The 16,141-nt window shown below is 34.0% G+C and overlaps 2 protein-coding genes across 19 annotated transcripts in view; one reads left to right on the forward strand and one right to left on the reverse strand.

The window, feature by feature from the left end:
- The window catches only part of MBD5 (methyl-CpG binding domain protein 5), a 403,659-nt gene that overhangs the window by 387,175 nt on the left and 343 nt on the right, over positions 1-16,141 (reverse strand). For 6 of the 18 annotated variants that reach the window (XM_067742014.1, XM_067742009.1, XM_067742003.1 and 3 more), the window contains exon 1: positions 15,741-15,880. The exons of 2 other annotated variants lie outside the window; for them this stretch is intronic. The gene's annotated coding sequence lies outside the window, so the exon portion shown is untranslated. Of the gene's footprint in view, positions 1-9,866; positions 10,461-15,740; positions 15,881-16,141 lie in introns of those variants that run through there. 10 more of the 18 variants (XM_067742007.1, XM_067741998.1, XM_067741997.1 and 7 more) reach the window with 6 other exon arrangements.
- The window catches only part of ORC4 (origin recognition complex subunit 4), a 95,954-nt gene continuing 95,646 nt past the window's right edge, over positions 15,834-16,141 (forward strand). The window contains exon 1 of the mRNA XM_067742021.1: positions 15,834-15,990. The gene's annotated coding sequence lies outside the window, so the exon portion shown is untranslated. The remainder of the gene's footprint in view (positions 15,991-16,141) is intronic.

Here is a 16,141-nt window from a genome sequence, read left to right on the forward strand (position 1 = left end):
CATGGCACCAACATAGGTGTCTTCCAGGGGCAGAGCTCCCTTCTAAAAATTTTGTACAAATATGGACTTAGCAAAAATGAAAGATCATTCAGTAAATGTTAAAGGAGAACAAAAAGAAATTTTTAAAAATTCAAATAAAATGAAAACAAACATGTAGAAATAAATTTAAAAAGTACAATTCCTCACAGTATATTAACTACATTCAAGTCGAAGTGGCTGGTCCAAATTTCTAGGCACTTTGTCTTATTTTCTTCTCTTTTCACTTCCTGCTTTAACCCAAGTGGCAAATATAAGTATACTAGGAGGCAGGGGACCTTGGTCTTAAATATACCACTTGCTATATGACCCTGGATAAATCATTTACCTTTTCTGGGTCTCTATTTCTTCATCAATAAAATTAAGAGGTTGAAAATTACATGTATTTATTATTATTACCTAGAAAGGCCTGCCTTACAGCTCAACTTATATCTCCATTCTCTAGCTACCTGAAAGAACTGTTCTTTGTATAGCTGATCACTCTTAAGCTCCATGATCCCTACCTGTCTTATTTATTGCTGAATATCTGGCTCACAGCAAGTAGTTGAACATGTGTAGAACAAACTGAATGAATATTTATGCTTCTCTATACCACTATGAAAAACCTGAGATTCTTCTTGTATCCTAGGACTCTCTTTACCTAACTGCATCATAATATGAATACATAGATAATAATGTACATCTTTTCTCTCTTTGAAAAAAATTCCTGCTTATGAAAATATTACTATTTTCTTGAGTCAGGATTTGATGTCCCTTAGCAGCTGATGGTAGTCTTAATAATATTCTAAAGTGTCCACAACATTCTCATTTAAAGAGAATAATCCTTTTCATAAGCCATAACTTTAAAAACGATTATTTAAAACATAACGATATTTTTTCTAGAAACTTAAAGTGGTTTAATCACATCAGGACTCACAAAATAATTTAAATTTTCAAACTGGGTTATTAGGTGATTAGGATCCCCCTGAGTCTATGCCCCTAATAACTGGCAGAATGAATATGTGAAAACACCAGAAAGAGAGAGAGAGATATGGAGAGAGCAAACATTCTGCAAAACTTTTTAAAAATTTAAACATTACTCCATGCGGAAAATAGTACGGACACTATGTCTTTGAGTCAATACCTTGCTATTTTAAACACATAAAGAGTTATCTTTATTCAGTTTTCTATAATAAAAGTTGCATTTACATGGAAGTCCCCATAAAGGTTTGCAAACTATTAGACTAAAACACTAAATTTTAAGTTTTGTTAGTTTTAAAGAGAAAATTCATAATAAATTATTTTACATAAAAGACCTCCTAAGCAACTATTAGACAGTCTTCTATTACTTATTTGTCTAAGCAACCATCTACAATTCTCTCTTAAAGAGACGGTTTTGAGATTTCTGGTCATCACCATTTATTATTTTCTGGATCCCAACCGAACTGTTCATCACTTTCTTAAATCGATGAATTATAGACCCTATGCAATATTCTAAACGAAAAAAAACAAACATCTAGGGGCTTCCCTGGTGGCGCAGTGGTTGGGGGTCCGCCTGCCGATGCAGGGGACACGGGTTCGTGCCCCGGTCCGGAAGGATCCCGCATGCCGCGGAGCGGCTGGGCCCGTGAGCCATGGCCGCTGGGCCTGTGCATCCGGAGCCTGTGCTCTGCAACGGGAGAGGCCACAGCAGTGAGAGGCCCGCATACCGCAAAAAAAACCACAAAAAAACAAAAAAAACAAAAAACAAACATCTATTTAAAATGTCTTTCTAATATATCTTTCTAAAAAACAGAAACTGTTCTTATAATCCTAAAGGTTTTCAAAAGTTCATTGTACAATAATTTATTCTTTGAAACTTGGAATCACTTTTCACAGAAACTAAATAAGAATGATGGTTAAGTTTTTTAGGTGGCTCAGAAAAGCACACTGAGGCGATAGTACTACAGTACTTCCTGATACTATGAGAAATAGGAGAGAAGTTTTCCACCTAGCTTATCAAACAGGGGTGGGGAGGGTGGGGGGATGGGGGTGGAGGGGAAGCCAGTTGATAACTAAAAAAAGATACTCAACTGTTACATGTCCTGAGGGATACATAGGCCACCACTTAGCTTTAATTAGTCTAATCCCAGTTAACACAAAATTTTTTTTTTCATACCATCTTTCCATTCAATCAACCTTAAGTAAGAGGACACATCCAAAGGAGACACAAGCCAGTGAAAGTTTTGACGAACAAAATAATATACCTTTAACATTTAGTTTGCCAACTAATAAGCTTGTTGTTTGAATAGAGATGTGTGGCTCAACATACTGGCACATGGAATATTCTGAATTCTAATTTTAGTCTTCCTACTGACTTTAAATACTGCCATGCTTTAAAAGGTCCTAAACTTTCTTTATGTCTCAGTTTCTTTATGGGAAACAGTAGGGATTTTTTTCCCTCTATCTCTCAATGATAAGATTAAGAAGTAAAAAATAATGTAAAGAATTTGTCAAATAAAAATGCTACATAAAAGTCTCATACACTTTTCAAGGAACTGTAAATTAAACTGAATTTGTTTTATTCTGCCAAATGAAAAATTACCAAATTAGACTCTTACCAAAACATATTAGTCACCATTAAAAACAATGAAATAATGCCATTTGCAGCAACATGGATGACCTAGAGAATGTCATGTTAAGTCAGTCAGACAGAGAAAGAGAAATATTGTATGATATTGCTTATATGTGATACAAATGAACTTATTTACAAAACAGAAACAGACTCACAGACTTGAAGAACAAACTTAAGGTTACGGGGTGGGGGGGTGGGAGGGAAGAGAAGTGGGGAGGGATAGGGAGTTTGGGATTGACATGAACACACTACTATATTTAAAATGGATAACCAACAAGGACCTACAAAAGAGCATAGGGAACTTTGCTCAATATTATGTAACAACCTAATTGGGAAAAGAATTTGAGGGCCTCCCTGGTGGCGCAGTGGTTGAGAGTCCGCCTGCCCATGCAGGGCACACGGGTTCGTGCCCTGGTCCGGGAAGATCCCACATGCTGCGGAGCGGCTGGGCCTGTGAGCCATGGCAGGCTCTCCGGAGCCTTTGCTCCGCAACGGGAGAGGCCACAACAGTGAGAGGCCCGCGTACCGCAAAAAAAAAAAAAAAAGAATTTGGAAAAGAATAGATATATGTATATGTATAACTGAATAACTTTGTTGTACACCTGAAACTAACACAACATTGTTAATCAACTATACTCTAATATAAAATAAAACATTTAAAAAAAGTTACAATTTTTTCTATATTACAATATACAAATAATGCATATAATCACTATTAACAGTTAACACTTTTATGGCACTCAGGAAATTCGAGGTATTTTTAAAGGTGAAATATATATATACATATATATATATCCAAATCTCTACCACTTAACTATGTGCCATTCTGTGCCTCAATTTCCTCATCAGTAAAACACGTGTAATAATTGTGCTCACCTCAGGGTGGTCTAGAGTCCAGGCTCTTAACCTTTTTTGCAATATTGCCTGTTTAATGTGGGGTAATTAAGGCCAAAAAAAAGGAAATAATTTAATACTACTTCACTTACTAAGAATTACCAAAAGCACAGCTTAAGCTACCAGTAGAATACCTACATTAATGAATTGTGACCATTTATTCAAATTTCTCTAATATCTGAGTTCAACAACATTTATAGGTGCCCATTTTATTAGCAAAGTACAGAATAGCAAAAAGATGGAGTAAATCAAGCCCTCATTTGTAGAATTTCAGGAAAGTCTTAAAAGTAGTTTTACGAGTAACAGATTATTTTATTTTTTTAAAAAGGTAAACAATTTAAAATTTTAATGTATATATAATTTCACAAAGATTCTAAAACATGATTACTAATAGAAGAAGCAGAGAAGGAAAAGGAAAGGAAGCCAAGTTTTAGTAAATGTCCACAACATGCTAGGAATTCATATGCACTCAGTACTCTATCATTTAATAGTCACAACTCTGTGAGAAATGCATCACTATACTAATTTTACAGATAAACTAAAGTTCAGAACCGTAACAGCTCACCAAAGGTTGAATACTACAGTAGTAAGTATATACAACCTGTGTTTAAACCTAGGCATGTCTCTGAAGCTATAAAGGTTGTTCCCTATTTATAAAAAGAGTATAATGGTTACCACTGATCATCTGTGAATATAGTGGTTAGAAGAGTATAGAAACATACTATTAAGTTCAACATTTAATTTTAAGGATAAATTTCATAACCTTTCTTTCCCAAAGTTGTAGGATTTTAACAACAGAAAATGGTATTTGTCTCACTTTTACATTCTTAACAGAAGTTCTTGCACAGGTGCATACAAGCTGTGAGGAAATACTTCCTTAAGTGTGTTCCTCGGAATGTTTTTTCTGGTTGTTAAGATTAAATAAGATAATGTATGTAAAATGCTTAGCACAGTTAGTGGCACAAAGTAAGCACTCAATAAATGTGAGTGATTACTACTGCAGTAAAACAATCCTATTCAGCATTCTTCAATCATGTTTTCTAAACTTTGATGAAGAAACATTCCTGGAGGTAGAGGGATCATGCCTATTAACTTATCACAGAACTAGGGATCTCTGGAATACACTTTGACAGACAGACAAGTAGAAAGCTGTATAACAGAGGGAACACATCAATCACGGAATAATTCCCAAGTGATGATTCTTCAATTCTGTTTAGAAGGTATGATGACCTCTTAGAGTTATTAGTTACATTTAGTGAACTGTCTTTTCAAACACTAATGAGCTTCCCAAATACTTATGGTCTATGAATCATCAGTAGTTTACTAGACACTGTAGTAAAATAAAGCAATGCTAGTGATACTGTCTCATTTAGAATGTTTTATAAATAAGTAAAAAAGCAAATACATAAGTAAATAAATAAACACTAAACTCAATTCTGTAGTTCTTAATTTTAGATATTAATCTTTTAAAAGTCATACCTGAGAATGCCACAAAGTTCAAGATCACCTGATGAAGGATGATGCATTGGCAGAATTCATCAACCAAGAGTAATGTGATGTACCCTGTCTATTCAGCAAATGCTTGCATATATTTTGCCTTTTTCTTATAATTTAACACATTTTGTGATATTTTGGTCTTAATAAAATTCAAGTAACTTATCCATCTTTTTATAATGTTCTTAATACTTGGGGCATTTCTTGAAGTTTTAGTTATTAATTAGATTGTTTATTAATACAGACAGAAACTGGTGTTCAAAGAGGCTTAAAATGTACAAGAAATGAAAATATCTTATTGACAATGTTCTAAGTTAAATGGAAAATAAAAATCAAAAGTTAAATTTCTTTAACTTTGTCTTTAAAAGTACTACTCCAAGGGAGATACATCACTATTTTCAAGGCTAACACAGAGGCCTGAAATAGTTAACATAACTTAGTAATTTATAATTACTTCTGACTGTATGAATTACTCTAAAAAAAACCAAAATAAAGTTGGCATTGTATTGTTACCATTTTGCAATTCTGCTTTTCTTAAAAGAAGTTAAAAAAATTTTGTGTTCCAATATGTTGACACAAATATGTCAAGATTGGAACAATTTGTGAATGTGATGTCTTCTACTTTCTCTGTCTTGGTACGCTCCAGACATGACACTGTTTCATATCCAGGTGCCAGTTGAGGGTCCTCTCAAGTTGTCCAACTGAATGTGACAATCATTTCCTATGATCTCTTACAGCAGCCTGATATACTTGCAGACATATTCTTTTTCTTCATTATTCAAACGTAGTCAATCACACCCAGGACATTCTCTTGAGCACATACAGACATCAATTTAATCCCCTTTTTTGCTTTTCTTTTCTAACTTCCACCTAGGTATGTTTAGGGCACAACATAATATTCACTACTTTCCATTGTTAATCTGTGTTAAAGGGGTTTTAGGAGACCTGACCACTACAACAAGATTCTACGGGAAAAAGTTATGAGTTTTAAACTGAAATAAAAATGAACTCCTTAACAACCCTTTTATAAGTACAGTTGACTCTTGAACAACAGGGGTTTGAACCACGTGGGTCCACTTATACACAGATTTTCTTCAATAGTAAATACTACAGTACTACACGATCTGTGATTGGTTGAATCCTCCCATACGGAGGAACCGCGGATAATGAGACCAACTATAAATTATACTCAGGTTTTTGACTGCTTGAAGCGTTGGCATCCCTAACCCCCAAGCTGTTCAAGGGTCAACTGTGGTAGTAAGCTTTTGTGTTGAGTATAAAGAATATTAGTCTAAGTTTAAATAGTAACCCTAAGGCTAAGAAAATCTTGGCCTACAACATACTGCAATTTGGCTCCTACATAACTCCTTAGCATCACTTCTTACCATACACTCTCTAGTTCTTAGCTTCTGTCACTCTGACCTTCATTTAATATTAGGTACTATGCTCCCCATCCCCCCATCAGGACCTTTGTACATACTGTTCCTTCCGTCCACAAAACTTTTTTCTGTCTCTTGATCAAGTTAACTCAAATTCATCAAAATTTCAGCTAACTAAACACTTTCTCAAAACAAAACAAAAGCTTCCCTTGGTCCCCACTAACTGATTAATTATCCTCCTAAAAGGCCTCATATTAAATACCATGTACCTCTCTACAGCAAATGAAACAGTTTCAACGTGCATTTATTTATGTGATTTGATTACTATCCTTCCCTATTTCTAGGACTTCAGTTTAGAAGAGCAAGATCCATGTCTATTTTTCCTCACGGTTCCAGTGAGCACATAACAGGTGTCAACCTACATTTGTTGAAGGAAGACATCGACTAACTACTGATTAAAAAAAAAAAAAAAAGATAAACACCAAGTCAATGACCCCTACATAGATTTAAAAGAAAATATTTCATGACTTTTTGGATGAAACAAAATACAGAGTCATATTTTATAGAACTTGTGAAACTGCCCATTTTTCAGAAAAAAAAAATTCAGTACATAGTGGTAGGGGGTAGGTGGGATGGTAAGTTACATGATGGGGCCAGCTGGAAACAAATTAAATGCACATAAACCTTATAAAGTAAATGGAGAAAAAGTAAGCTGCATCTTTTTGTTATTTTTAGAATTTATTTATATATAAGATTTATAGTTTCAATTGTGTACTATTTACTACTGATCCTAGAGACCAACCTGAGTATGAATTTTAATTATGAAGGGAAAAAGAAACTCAGTATCCTTGGATAAAATTTTCCTATTTTAAGTATAGTGTTTCATTTCCAATGCATATTCCCAATACACTTGCTTCAGACTCTGACGGATTTTCCAGTCATAATTGCAAACAACTATTCATTGTCTTATTTTTTATGCAAGTTATTTTGTCCCCTATTCCTTTTCTGACCTGCATTCTGGGAAATAAAATTTTAGAAACATAAATGCAAAGTATATTATTTCTAATCACTTTCCTAACTTATCGGGTTATTCTGAATTTTAATCCTAGCTTTCAAACTAGTAAAAATAAGCGTCCCCATCCCCTTATCCCATTGGAAGCTTTGTCTTTACTTGAATTACTCTCTTCTGTGCCAACCTAGCATCTCTCCTCTACCTAAACTCTGATTAACTCATGTCCTCTCAGGAAGGCCACTGTGATTAACTCTACAGAATTCTAATTGCTTCTTTACTCTGCATGTTTACATACTGAGTTTGATGTTATTTTACAAAGGCTCCTGAAGTGTTTTTCAAGTACAAGTTTCAGTCACTTAAAAAAAAAAAAAAGGACTTAATCTTAAAACCTCCTGTTTTATTTTTGTCTTTATTCAAACCAGTATCTAAATATGGAAAACATCATAAAAATGTTAAGTGACTATGCCATCTGTATTCTGAATGAGCATACAATAATTTGGATCACTGATTAAAATAACAAAAGTCTATCTTAGGCCCATACATTGTATCTTATCTCAGACTGAAACTAATTTACTGTCTACCACTTTAAGACTGACAGTCCCCACCACTGGTTCTCCAGTCTGTATTTTCCCAAGATAGTGAGAAATGCATTTGGCAATAAGAAGCAAAATATTTAAAAATCAGGATAGATTACATCCATTGTTCCTGCCTCAAGTGACTAGGCTTTTCACCCTGTTAGATAACATTAGATCAGTCTAACAGACTTTATTCTGTATCAAGCTATGATGATTGTTGGCCAATACTCGATTCTCTTCAAGGTAGTCAAGAGATATATTAATGTGACAATTAGGGGCTAGGACTGCAATTTTCCTGGGTCATTCTTTTTCTGAATCCTTTAATACGTAAGTATATTTTTCCATTATAAAATTACTACATGGATATGAGCTTATTCTTAAAAAAAAAAAAAATCCCAGTAATACTAAAGTATACAAAACAGGAAGAGTTCTTCAACCTTCCAGCATCCCACATACATACTTTCTATAAACTAAGGATACAATTTGGTACGTATTTTCCAGACCATTTCTTAATGTATTTACAAAAATATAAGGCATATATTTTACACAATTTTTAATTTTATAAATATATATGCAGATATACAAAATTATATGTATGTAAATATATATATTCTTATATGTTGTATGTATATTAACCTGTATGTATTTTTTTTCACACAAATGGGATCATACTGTGCACATTATTTTGTGACTTGGTTTCAACTTAGCTTATCTTACAGATCCTTCCAGGTTTTTAGCCTACAAGTCAAATTTTGCATGGTTGTTGTTAGCGCTTATCTTTAGATACCACAGGTAGTCTTTCCTAACTTTCTACCCTATAATAACCCCAAAATAAAAGGATCATTACTTTCAGTGCCAAGGAAAATGAGAAATACAGCTTTTTCCACTGTAATGTTTCTTAATTAAAAGCATTTTAGCAAGTTTTCATTCAATTTAATATAATTTTTCATCGTTCCTGAAATGTTTAAATCTCCTTTAAATTTATATTTTAATAAAAAATATATGTATATACATAAAGAATATATACATTTAATAAATCAAGGTCTAAAATTAATAAAAACTAAAATTTAGTTTTATAAAAAGCAAAAGCAATATAAGATAGGAAATTTGCCTACTAATTAGAAAAATTAGACACATACACAATTCATTTTCTGACTCACTGAGGTAAACTGTACAACAGAGAAGCTGCTGAAAAAATATTTTCAGATAATTCTTAACAGCTTAAAAAATTTTAAAAACAGTTTATCAATGTACTTAAACATAGAAACCACAAACAGTATGAGCAGCAGACCAGAAAGGCAACATAAGATTAAATTAAAATATGTATTATGTGGATCTAGTCCCCTCTCATACATACAAAAATACTGTAGTAATGTGATTGCTGCTTTTGTTTTCTAATAGACAAAATATTGTTATAGTCTTCAAACTAGAAACAGGAGTCAAATCAATTGGACAGCAAACTAACACTTAACTAAGAATTTACTAATGTTAAAAAAGCTAAACTGGATCACTTTAATAAGATATGCAATAATATAAGCCGCTAGGTTTTATTATCAAAAACGATTGTTGAAGGAAATGCTATACTAATTCTAGAATGAAAAAAGCTTCATTTTTAGACTTCTATGAAGTAATTAAATGTTAATACTTCCTAAATAAGAAAAAGGAATTCATAAGGAGTGGCATGATTTAGGAAAGCCTATGGCTATACAAAATCATTGCCATTATTACTGGCGGTATTTGCATCTGGTAAGAGCTTTCTGATATATAGTGAACAGAACACTGTAGCTTTAATTGAAGTTTGAATGTTATAAACAGTTAGATTTCTGGCTCTGGCCTGCATTCTAATACCATCAGCAGAACAGAGATGGGAAGCATAAACAAACCTTTTAACTAGATTACAGTCTCTAAAATGGCCAAGAAATCCTTCAGCACAAACTCCTGTGTGACAAATGTGGAAGAAGGAAAATGATTTTAGAATAATGCTAAAAAAACAGCCTCTAAATTTCTGTCATTACTGGAACATGTAATTGATTTCCTAAATATTCTGATGTCGCTTAACATTCAGTAATGGTAAACTTTATATTTACTTTCCAAATAAATAAAAATCCTTTTTACTTTACATAGCAGCTATTTTTTAGATCAGTATATCCCAAGTAAAGAAGCTATTTGAAAATCAATACTTTCTTTTGTTGAAAGTGGAATACTTCCCTCCCCCAACACCAGTGAGCCTAGATTATTATTTTTAGATACTAGTAATATTAAGAATGTATGGATTAAGTTAATTTGTGGTAAACAGATTAGTAGACACTTCTGAACTGGGTGTATAGAAAACAATAGCTTTGAATACATAGAAAAATCACAGAATTTAATTACAACTTCTCTAAGAAAAGGTTATATAGGTCAAGTGAAATAAGGACTCAAATCAGAATTACTCACAACCAACTTTGAATGAAGTATATGCTTTTCACCAGGTATGATATCATTAGTGATTTTCTTTCCTGTTATGTCTAGCTACATTAGAAGATATACCTTAATATATGTTAGGCCTGACTTGCACCTTGTCTCTCTGAAGAGTTATACTGAGTCATTCCAACTTCTAAAATCTTACATGATATAGAAATACCTCAAACAGAGATGCTTAAGAGTTAGAATCTCTACTTTTAACTGAATTACCTTTAGGTTATCTAAGGAGATTATTTAGGATCACAGACTTATTCAATCCCACCAATTATTCAGATTGGTTTAAAAATACGAAATCACATGTTATAAACATTCCTTTCTGAAGAATAATAGATGACACAGAACAGTTCTTTAGCATTTAAAAATATTTCCAAACTCTACAGGTCATAATGCTTTGGCGTAACGTTTATAGGATAATAGAGTCAATGTAAGCATACAGGATGAATTGCATTACTTAGGATGGATATGGAAGTTACTCGATTAATAAAATAGAATTTTAAAAAAATTACCCTTTTCTCCTAAAAGCAAAGGATGTTAAAAATCAACTCTGATTAGCTGGATCAAAAAGTATCTTAATTCAGTAGCTGCTTTAAAGAACAACTATATAATAATTTAGGCATCTAGAGAATCCAACAAGTTGTCCATTCTTATACTAAAAAAATTTGACTTTAAGCAATACTAAAAAGAGTACATTGAACTTAATCATATATACATGATGTAATAATTATGAAAATATTGTAAGATAGAAGGTCCAGAAAGTATGTATATATACACATCAAAACATTAGGCAATATAAACTCCCCTTTATTTACAGGTTTTCCATTATCAACAGTTATATAAAAATTTTTATAGTAAATATTCACTGGGTCACAAATTGTTGGAACCTCCAAACTTCATGAAACAAGATACTAAATTTAACTCCATGCAAGACAAAGGAAGTTCAATATGTAGAAGGCCTAAATGTCATTTTTGCCATACAAAGAGAAGACTGACTTTATGTATATTTTATTTCAAGTTGCACGCTGGTCTGCATCTATGTTCCTGATAAAGGATTGGATTTTTTGGTTTGTTTTCCTGTCCTTATAAATTTTTAGAAATTTTCCATTGCTCTGTCAATAAGCTATTGGGGCCATAATTTTACTAATGTTTACCAGCATACTTACTGACTGATAAAAACTCTTTATTGTGACTGTTTTTAATTAGAAAGTGTCATGAATTTACTATGATGGAATATTTTGCTGCCACATGAAAAATTCCTTTTTTGTCAGTAACAGGTTTCTTCATTTATAACATGGGGACAATGTTACAAAGTTAACAAGATCACTGTAAGGGCTGACTGAGATTGATAATATTTATCACAGTGCTAGGCACTCATAATAATCGGTAAGTATAATTATTACTAATATAGAAAGTTAAGAATGAATGTAACAGAGATCAGAATTGACTGACCCTCAGAAGTCTATATACCTTCACAAGATAATGTACCAGCAGGGGAGCCCCTCCTTTTTAAAAATTGTGAATCTATATTATTCTAAGAGGTATATAAGAGCAAAGGAAATTCAGGAAATCTCTTTCTCTCTAGTATACTTTTAAATTTACTGATGAAAACTTTTTAAACATGCATTTTTCCACCTAACAGTCTCCATTTAGTTAATAAAATTTATTTAGGCAGAGACATCAAATAAAGATATGACCAATTTGCCTGTGGAATACAATTAAGGATATGTCTTCACATTAAATTGTAAGGACTTGTAGGCATTGTTTCTCAGATGCCTAGCAGAGTGCCTGACATACAGTAGATGCTCAATAAATGTTTAATGAATAATTAAGTACAATCTGTTCTGCACATACATTCAAAATACAGACAAGTTTGCAAAAGTACATAAGCTGGACATAGGCCTTCTGGCTGACCTCCTGGGGTCCCACTGATGACTAGCAATAAATGTTCATATCCATAGAAAACTGGAAAGTTGATAATTGTCTGGGTAAGGACCGAAAAAGCAAAGTCAGGGAAACATGTCACCTAAGTATCAGTTGCTTTATAGAGATAGTAAAAACAGCCTAATCATTCCAGTAACCTATTGTACCAGTTACTCAATGAAATAAAATTTAAATGTATCCTGAACATTTGCTAGTACATTCTTAATTGGAGTTTTTTTTATCATCTCTTATTTAAAATAAATCACTTTTGTCAAATTGCATCCTGTACAGAATATGTTTTCACTTTTTATGAGTACTATTTGTTAACAGGATTTAAATTGGCTATTAGAAAAAGTGAGAACCACAGTTAAGATAAAGAAAAAAAATATTCGTGGTAGTGAATAAATTGTAGCAGGAAGGAAAGGAAAATGGAAGAAATTCTACATCTGAGAGTCAAGAAGTTCAAATATGCCTAACTCTAATAACAATTATACAAACAAGCAGTAGGGCCTACTGTGTACCGGACACTGTGCTGTAAGGTATATAAATATTAACAAGAAAAAAATCTTTAGTCTTACTTAAGCAGTTCATAAAGCATGAATCACAAGTAAACATTTATAATACAATACGCATTCTTTATATATATATATACATATATATCCTTAATACAAGAGTAAGAAGGGTATTCATTGATTAATTGGAAGTGCGGGGGAAAAATAAGCATCAGGGAAAGCTGAAATAATTCTCAAAATAGTAATAATCCAAGATGAGGGAAATCAGTATCTCCTAAAAAAATCAACAACAAATTACTGAATTATAAATGGACAAAATTATGGCTTTAGAGCTATTTGCCTTAATATTCTTAGTATACGCCCCCATATAAAACCCTTAAGTGCCATACACATAACTGTGCACAAGTTTCATTCCTGACAAAAGAATATGAGGTAGTGTAGCACAGTGAATGTCAAGAAACCAGAGTTCTCTGGTCCATGTGCATCCACTTACAGGCCTTGGAACTATGCACAAGTTCCTCAAACTCTCTGAACTTCAGCAATATGGAAAATGAAGAGTTGGATAAAGTGACCTCCAAGATATCACCAAGTTGAAAATTACAATTCTAAAATATATCTTAATACTTAAAAAATAAGCCATAATGAAAATAAACAGACTCCTAAAGGTAAGTCATTATCCAACTTAGAGGAGGTCTGGAATCTTCAAACCATATAGGGTTACCCTGGGGGGTGGTGGATAAGAAATGTTTTCAAAGGAAAACAGAAAGGAAGTAAAGGTATTATAATCAAGCTATAAATTTTCACTCAGCTGCCTACTAGGAAATTACCACCCCAGTTACCTACACAATTCGCTTTACTTAAGTGATTTCTTCACTAAGTTCTACTTTCCATCTTTTATGTTAAGGTTCCTGAGGTATTAAGGTGAGGACAAGAAATCCTAGGTGGACCTGGAATAGTATTATTGGGAGACAAACTTGAACTTGGCACAGATTTCTCCTTAAGTGCACCAATTACACCTCAGAGAAAGGTAAGAAATTGTTCAAATTTATAACAGAAAGGAGGGAAATAGGACCATGTTGTTTACTGCTACACAGCTTTTTTTCCCCGGGTGTAAATGTCTACTTTTGCACACAGTTGGTAATTAAAATTTTACAGAACAAGTTTCTACATACGCAATGCTTTTCTGTCAGTAAAATGTAAGTATATGGTGTTTTGGCTTTACCGTCAAGAAAACAAAAAATTAAAAGTATTATCATGTCTTTCTAATATTTATGTCAAATATCCTTCTAGATTTATTTTTCTTCAATCCTTTCTAGTTGATCAAATTGCTGTTTTCACATTGCCAGTCTGATCACAAAATTGCTACTTTACAGCAGAATATTTTTTGCTGACATAAATTATGGGATCAGAGATACCAATGCAGTTTCAAAAAAGGGTGTGTGTGTGTGTGTGTGTGTGTGTGTGTGTGTGAGAGAGAGAGAGAGAGTGAGAGGGAATGTGTGTGTGTGAATGTGTGCATCCATCTTTAAGGAAAGGATAAAGAAATGTACATATGAAACAAAATTCCACTTTGCAATGTAAGCCCTAGTAAAAGGCCTACATCAGAAATATACTTTCTAGCATTTCTGAAATCAAATACAGTACTGAATTTGAAAACCATTCACTAAGAACATACCAAGTAAAAATGAAGAATACTTTTATCAAGACTGTTACTCTATAAAACTAAATTTAGATTTATCTTTCAATTAATATCTCACTACAATGCATATTCTAACTACAACATCATGATTTCTTTGACTCATGAAAACATATTTTAGAAATTTGTCTCCTTTCACATATAGTGAGCAGTTTGGTTCAGTACCCCCAAGAGATAAAAAACTCATCTCAATTTACAACAGTAAATAAATAATTCAGTTAAAACTGAAAGTGGTACCAATCCAGCAAACTATTGATGGAGAGGTTTGGCCTTCCATGAAGCCAGAACAACATAAAAGTTTTCAATGGGGATTACTTGTTCAGACAAGTTACAAAGATTAGAAAAATACCCAGATTAATTATGAAACAGATAATATTTTCATCTTATGTAAAATAAATACCAGGAACGTATATAGGGAGAAACAATACCAGTGGTATTAAAACTTTAAGCATTTTAAGCTTTGAACTTTATATGCTGATATATGAAACAAACATTTAACAAAAAAAGCAATAATACAAGTCAAAACCTAACCAAAGGCCTCTATCAACCAAAAATTTGAAATTTTCTATGCAAGTCAGACAAAACGAAAAAAAGGAAAATTAAACCCAGAAAGCAAAAACCAATCAAGTCTGTTCCAACACTGAAGTCAATATCCAAATCACACAGAACCAAAACGGGTAAAACACTCAGGTCTACAAATGGATAAGCAGTTCCGATACAATCCAGATCCCGACATTTTCCCACTCAGAAACAAATGCAGTGGAGCTTTTCCTAGGGAAAAAGGAAAAAAGCTCTCCAAATGCTTTTTTTAAAGTGACATCTAGAAAGTGTGCCTCTTTCTGTCTCTTTCCCTGGCGCCTCATTGGAGGAAGGAGGGGGTTGTTTTTGTATTCTCCCCCACTGGAGCAAGACACAATCAGATGTTAGCTAGAGGAGAGAAACCACTTTTGACAACAGCAAATAAAAATAAAAAGTGCCCTTCCTACTCTGACAGGATGGGCACCCACCTCACACACCCCTCCCCACTCCAGCCCCTCCTTCACTGCCCCCCCAGCACCACCCCCTCCTCACCCCGGAGCTCCACTGCGTATGTGGTTTGGTGCTACTGTTGCCCCGGAGTTAAAGTCAGAGCCAGAGGAAGGCAATGAAGCCCCCACAGACACACTTACCTTTCCTGCCCCCCACTTTTGAGTGCCTTCCCTGGAGCTGTGGAGGATGACACAAAGGGTAATAAAGGGGGGGGAGTGGAGGAGGAGGAGGAGGCGAAGGAGGAGGAGAGCTGGGGAAGTGGCTGCTCCCGGGTGTAGTGAGATGTCTCCAGCCAGGGCCAAGCAGCAGCAGCAGTAGCAGCAGCAGCAGCAGCAGCAGCAGCAGCAGCAGCAGTAGCAGCAGCAGCAGCAGCAGCAGCAGCAGAGAAGGGTCTGTGTTGCTAAGAGGCTTTTGGTCTCTTTCTCTCCTTTCACGGCCAAAGAGGAGGAGGATGGAGGGGGCTCGGGAGGGAGGCTAGTGGAGGGGTGAGGGGGTAGGAGTCGTGGATGGGGGATTTTTGAAGAAGAAGAAACTCCTTCTC

This window comes from Pseudorca crassidens, chromosome 6 (assembly GCF_039906515.1).
Source record: "Pseudorca crassidens isolate mPseCra1 chromosome 6, mPseCra1.hap1, whole genome shotgun sequence".
Classification (NCBI taxonomy): Eukaryota; Metazoa; Chordata; class Mammalia; order Artiodactyla; family Delphinidae; genus Pseudorca; species Pseudorca crassidens.